At 35.2% G+C, this 7,520-nt stretch overlaps 1 pseudogene; it reads left to right on the forward strand.

Moving 5' to 3' along the window:
* The first annotated feature begins 5,128 nt into the window (after positions 1-5,128).
* Positions 5,129-5,282, forward strand: LOC125147601 (uncharacterized; annotated as a pseudogene).
* Positions 5,283-7,520: the final 2,238 nt, after the last annotated feature.

Genomic DNA, 7,520 nt, shown 5'->3' on the forward strand with positions numbered 1-7,520 from the left:
AAGCTGCCCACCACCTGGGACACAGACTTAGGAATTCAATCAGTCAGGGTGATAGAGGCTTGATAAATACTTTCAGTTATACACTGAAATTCTATTAAGACTACAACTTATCAGTGAAGATCATGTTCCACAACTAAGAAATCTATCCCAATAGTAAAGGCAAAACTGAAATGAACCATTCCAACAGCCTAAAACCAAGCCCCGTCGTGACCAAGTGATCTACCAATAATTTAATTGCCTTTCAAAACAAAATGCAGCATTTTTCAAAGAAAGACAAAGGAAAATGGGTCTCTACAACGTGTTATCCACAATGTCTATTAATCAACTATAATAAGACAAACCAGAAAATATTACAATGATTAAAAGAAGAAATATGAAATAGAAATAGATCTAGAGGTGACCCATATTTTGAAATTAAATCTGCTAAAGAAAGCATAGGAAAATGAACTATGCGAAGTGAAGAGACGAAAATATAGGAAATTAAAAATTAAAAAAAAGAAAACAATGAAAATCCTTGAACTGAAAAATATAGTATTTGAAATAAAAAACTCATTAGATATGATCAACAGATTGGACACAAGGAAAAGAATCAATGAACATAAAGACAGAATAATAGTAGTTATACAAATTGAAGCACAGTGGAAAAAAAAGCATTGAAAAGAAATAGTTCTCAAAGACTTACGGATAGTGTCAAGTGATCTATGTTTAAGTGAAGCCTCACAAAACGTAAAGAGAGAATGAAACAGAAAACATATTTGAACAATCACTGGCCACGATATTTCTAGGTATGACCGGAAGAGCAGCCCACGTTTTTGGAGGAGCTTATCAAAACCCAAAAATACAAACACCAAGAAATGCAAAACTAAGTTCCTCGTAGTCAAATTGTGGAAACCTTAAAAAAAAGAAAAACAGTAAAATAAAAGCCCTGGAAAAGAGAAACAATATTCAAGAAAAACACAATAATAATGGGATCCAGTGAACAATAAACTGACACCTTTTAACTCCTGGATATAAAATAACACTGTCAACAAGAATTCTGTATCTGGTAAAAATATCCTTGACAAAGTGAAAGCAAAGTCCTTTTTCAGATAAAAGAAGGCTAAGAATTCATCTGCAGACTCCTAAGAGATACCAATAAAATGTGTCATGCATGGTGAAGGGAATAATACCTGATGAGAATTCATTTGAACAAAAATAAATGAAGAAAACAAAGAGAAGTAAATATATGGGTAAATTTAAAAGACTACTTTTCCTTCTTATTTTTTAAAGAAAACTCACTAAACAAAAGTAACAATACATTGTAGAGTTCATGACATATGTGTAAGTAAAATATATGACAGCAGTGGATTAGAGAATGGGTAATAGTAAGTGGAATTATTTTATTATAATATTCTTACATTATATGTGAAGTGGTAAAATACTCAACTAAGTTGAAAAATTAAATATAAACTGTAATACACCAGCATCACAAAAGAGAATATGATTCGAACTACACAGGTCCACTTATACACAGATTTTTTGCAATAAACACGAAATACAGTAAATACACTTTCTTATGATTTTGTTATAACATTTTCTTTTCTCTAGCCTACTTTATTGTAAGAATACAGTATATAGGGGCGCCTGGGTGGCACAGTCGGTTAAGCGTCTGACTTCAGCCAGGTCACGATCTCGCGGTCCGTGAGTTCGAGCCCCGCATTGGGCTCTGGGCTGATGGCTCAGAGCCTGGAGCCTGTTTCCGATTCTGTGTCTCCCTCTCTCTCTGCCCCTCCCCCGTTCATGCTCTCTCTCTGTCCCAAAAATAAATAAACGTTAAAAAAAAAAAAGAATACAGTATATAATGTATATAACACCAAATATGTGTTAATCCACTGTTTATGTTACCAGTAAGGAGTCTGGTCAATAGTAGGCTATTAGTAGTTAAGGTTTTGGGAAGTCAAAATTACACGTGGATTTTCAGCTATCGAGAGAATCAACACCCCTACCCCTCACATTTTCAAAGGTCAACTGTACAAGGTACTAGGACTTAAAAAGCCATTAGAGAAGAAAGAATGAAATACTAAAATGTGTGTATATGTGTATGTACTTAAATGTGTGTGTGTGTGTGTGTGTGTGTGTGTGTGTGTGTACTGATGGCAGGGAGAAAGAAACAAAAGAGCAGGAACAAAAGCACAAATAGGAAACAAACATTAACATTACAGATAAGCCCAATTAGGTACATTGTGAGTTTATTTACTTATATGAATGGATTAAACACTCCAACTAAGAGGAAAAATTGATTAAAAAAATCAATATCCAACTAAATCTTTTTTTTTCTAAATATGCACTTTGAATATAAGCACAGGTATAGATTTAAAGTAAATTATGGGGAAAACATACCATGGAAGCAATAAGCAAAAGTAAACTCATGTGGCTATATTAATCTCACAAAAGTATACTTTAAGACAAAACATTACCACAAATAGAAAGATTTACTTTATAATAACAACTCATCAATTCATCAAGAAGATAGTAGCAAACTAAATGCTATTTGCCTAAAAAAAGAACTTCAGGACACATAAAGCAAACCTTACAGAACCAAAGGGGGGAAGAGATAAACCGACAATCATTATAGGAGATTTTAACACCCTTCTATCCATGATATCTTGATCAAGTTAGAACAAGTGGGAAAAAATTCAGCTGTAATATCAAAGATTTGAATAAGACTATCAATCAACTTCAACTAAGTGACATTTATATAGCACACAAAACTTACACAATTCACACTTTTTTCAAGAACACATGTAACATCCACCAGGAGAGACTATGCCCTGATCCACACGTTTCAAAGGATGCAAACATACAGAAGAGACTCTCCAACTATCATGAGACTGAATTATAAACCAACAATAAGACAGCTAAAACATTCCAAAATACTGAGAAACCTATGGGTAAAGGAATAAATTGCAAAGAAAACCATACATATTTCTAAGTGAATGTTAATAAAACATAATTTTTCAAAATTTTGGGAATGTTGTGAAAGCAGTCCTAAGAGGGAAATTTATACCCTTAAAACGCTTATGTTAACAAAGAATAAAGCTACCTTCACAAGAAACCAGCAAGAGTAAAGGAAAAAAATAAATAAGCAATATAACAAAAACAAAAGATTAATCAAAAATGTCCAAATCAGTAACATAGAAAACATACTAAAAGTAAAAGAAAACCATAACGCCAAAATTTGGTTATTTCAAAAATATAACAAAATTGATAAATGCTTAGGCGGACATACGTATGACATATACATGGCATATATACATATACATGTATTTACGTGTGTTTGTGTATATATATTATATGTATATAATATCAACTATTACATATGCATATAATACATATTATTATATATACATGTAACATATATTATTATATATATTATATATTGTGGGGAAATAGGTTCTACTTACATAAATGGGTTAAAAAAAAGCTTAGGGCAGAAAACCACCACCACGGGGCAAAAGCACCTGAGGTCAGCTAGTGAGATATTGTAATGGGATCACAAGTAACTTGTTATACCACCTGCAGGAAATTACTTTCCATCTAAGTCCAGTATACTATTGTACTTTACTCACAAACTCTACTTACCCCCCAGACCTTTGGTTCTTACACATACAAGTTAATGAATACTGTCTGGTTGTTTTCTCCAAATTCACGTGTGTAAGATGTTTTCTTCACATTCACCACGTGGGTAATATCTTGTGAGCTCAATAAATACAGAGACAAAAACCCCTGTTCAGAGCTCTCATAGCCTCTCGGACATTAGCCTCTCTAGTTTTCAATTTTGTGTCCACTCTCTTGCTGGACAAGAGAGAAGTCCAGACTCATAATCTGCAACAATATATTACGTATTATATACATACATATACATATGTGTGTGTGTGTGTGTGTGTGTGTATATATATATATATGTAATCTGTAAAATGCAAAGAAATCTACAATGACCAAAAACAAAAGAAACTGGTGTTTCCTAGAGTCACTCAGCATACTAATTTCGAGATTCATCTATGTTATTAGGTTTATCAGTAATTCATTTGTTTTCATTACCGAATAGTATTCCAGTGCATGGATATGCCATATTTTGGGTGACCAATTACTTGTTAATGGATATTTGTGGTGTTTCAAGTTTGAGGAGTTCTAAACAAAGGTATTATAAACATTTGTATAAGAAAAAAAAATTTTTTTTTTAAATTTTTTTTTCAACGTTTATTTATTTTTAAGACAGAGAGAGACAGCATGAACGGGGGAGGGGCAGAGAGAGAGGGAGACACAGAATTGGAAACAGGCTCCAGGCTCCAAGCCATCAGCCCAGAGCCTGACGCGGGGCTCGAACTCACGGACCGCGAGATCGTGACCTGGCTGAAGTCGGACGCTTAACCGACTGCGCCACCCAGGCGCCCCAAGAAAAAATTTTTAAATAAACATCTGGGTACAAGTATTTGTGAGGACTTTAATAAATACCTAGAAGTTGAATGTCCAACTCCCAAACTACATCCACATTTAACTTACTAAGAAATTTCAAAATAATTTTAATTTTTTTTTTTAACGTTGATTTATTTTTGGGACAGAGAGAGACAGAGCATGAACGGGGGAGGGCCAGAGAGAGAGGGAGACACAGAATCGGAAACAGGCTCCAGGCTCTGAGCCATCAGCCCAGAGCCTGACGCGGGGCTCGAACTCCCGGACCGCGAGATCGTGACCTGGCTGAAGTCGGACGCTTAACCGACTGCGCCACCCAGGCGCCCCTCAAAATAATTTTATAGAGTAATTGTACATGTTTATCCCCATGGTAGTGTTTAAGAGTTCAAGGGGCTTCTGGGTGGCTCATTCGGTTGAGCATCCAACCTCAGCTCAGGTCATGATCTCGCAGTTCTTGAAGTTCAAGCCCCATGTCAGGCTCTGTGATGATAGCTGGGAGCCTGGAGCCTGCTTCAGATTTTGTGTCTCCCTCTTTCTCTGCCCCTCCCCTGCTCATGCTCTGTCTCTCTCTCTCTTTCTCAAAAATAAATATTTAAAAAAAATTAAGAGTCCCAATTGTGCCATATCTTCATCAACACTTGCTTGAAAAGGTCAGTTTTAAAATTTTAATCAATCCACACTTATCTAGCAGGGGAGACACCATGATCACTAAGGTGGTTTTCCCAGGGCGAGGCGTATCCATTGCACTCCAGATGTGCTGACTGCTGCAATTTTCTCAAATGAGGCATACTCGACTGCATAATCTGTGGTAGTGGGGGACTGCATTCGTGAAAGAAAGAAAGAAAGAAAGAAAGAAAGAAAGAAAGAAAGAAAGAAAGAAAGAAAGAAAAGAAAGAGGAAGGAAGGAAGGAAGGAAGGAAGGAAGGAAGGAAGGAAAGGAAGGAAGAAAAAATTAAATTATAATCAATCTAGTGACTATAGAGTGATATCTAATTGTGATTTTCATTTTTTTCTGTTGAGTGATTTAAGCATCTACTTTGAGTAAATTTGGCATTTGTATATTTGCTTTTGTGAAGGGTCTGTTCAATTTTTTTGCCCATTTTTATTGTTTTTTTTTTTCTTTTTTGGTTTTATTACTGAGTCACACAAGTTCTTTTTATGTTCTGGATATTATTTCTTTGTAAAATATATGTATAGCTAATATTTTTCCCTAGCTTTCCTTTCATTTTTTAAGGGTTTTCTTCAAAGAAAAGGTTTAACAATAAAGGCAATTTTTTTTTGTAGCTAAATGCAGCAAAGATTTTCTCCTATATTTTCTTCTTCATTTGTTACATTTATTTATTAATGTTTTTATTTATTTTGAGAGAGAGAGAGAGAGAGAGAGAGAGAGAAAGCACAAGCAGGGGAGGGGCAGAGAGAGAGGGGGACAGAAGATCTGAAGCAGGCTCTGAGCTTATAGCAGTGAGCCCAATGCAGGACTTGAACTCACAAACTATGAGATCATGACCTGACCGAAGTCAATGCTTAACTGACTGAGCCACCTAGGCACCCCCAATTTTTTTTAAGTTTATTTATTTAAGAGAGACAGAGCTGGTGGGGGAGGGTCAGAGAGAGAGAAAGAGAGAGGGACAGAGAGAGAGAGAGAATCCCAAGCAGGATCTGTGCTGCCACACAGAGCCCAACAGGGGGCCCAAATCCAGCAAACTGAAATCATGATCCGAGCCAAAACCAAGAGTCAGATGCTTAAGCAACTGAGCCACTCAGGCTCCCTTCATTTGTTAGGTTTAAACATTGATCCATTTCAAGGTCATGTTTGTTCTTGGTAAATGTTGATGTTATTTACTTTTATTTTGGCAGAATAAAAATATAGAGCTGCCTCAGCACTATTTGTGGTGAAGAATCTTCTTCCGATAGAACTGCTTTGGTATTTGTGTCAAAAATTAACTGATTTTATCTGTGTCATTCCATTTCTGGATTGTCTATTTTGTTCTACTGACACGTTTATGCTTTTACCAATACTGTACTGTCCTAACTATTATAACTTTATTGTTATCTTTAAATCAGGCAGTGCAAATCTTCCTATTTTGTTCTTTTAAAAAGTTATTTGACTATTCTAGGTCATGCACATTCCCATGTACATTTTTGAACTATGAAATTCTACCAAAAAACTCTACAAGAATTTTTATTGGGATTGCATTTAATCTATAGACCAATTTGGGAAACTTGCCATGCAATTCTTTTTATTTTCTGTAGTCTTCAATGCAAAGCTCTTATGCATGTTCTATTAAACTGTCTCCTTTAATATTACTAATTTCACATATTACTTCATGTAATTGCTTTTTGGGTTTTCTTTTTTTTTTTTTTTAGTTTATTTATTTACTTCGATAGAGGGAGTGTAAGCAAAGGAGGGGCAGAGGGGGAGAGAAAGAGAGAGAAAATTCCCAAGCAGGCTTTGTGCTCAAACTCATGAACCATAGTATCATGACCTGAGCTGAAACCAAGAGCTGGATGCTTAACTGAGAACCACCCAGGTGCTCCAATGTAGTTAGATTTTTTTCACTTAACCATGAATTCATCCTCAAATAAAACTTTTTCTCCTTCCTTCTTGACCTTAAGGGATTTTATTACTGACTATATTTCTATAGTTAGGACCAATAGTACAATGTTGAATAGTAGTGTGAGAGTGGACATCATTGCCTGGTTCCCCATCTATGGAGGAAAGCATTCAACATTTCTTCATTGAGTATAATGCTAACTTACAGGTTTTGGAAATGCCTTTCATCTATTTGCAGTTTGCAGTTTTTGTTGTTATTTACCATAAAAGAATGCTGAGTTCTACCAAATGCTTTTTCCTGCATATTCTCCATAGAGTATATAAAATGTTTATGAAATATTTTAACAGCTTGCCAATGTCTAGGAAAAAATTCTGTTGAAATTCTTATTGTGATTGCATTGGATGAAGATCAATTTCTGGAGAACAAACAAACAATATTGAGTGTTCCATTCAATGAATATATACTTCCGCTGAGTGGCAAGGTCTTCCTTAATTCTTTTCTTCAGTGTTACAT

The sequence above is a fragment of the Prionailurus viverrinus genome, chromosome A1, assembly GCF_022837055.1.
Source record: "Prionailurus viverrinus isolate Anna chromosome A1, UM_Priviv_1.0, whole genome shotgun sequence".
Lineage (NCBI taxonomy): Eukaryota > Metazoa > Chordata > Mammalia > Carnivora > Felidae > Prionailurus > Prionailurus viverrinus.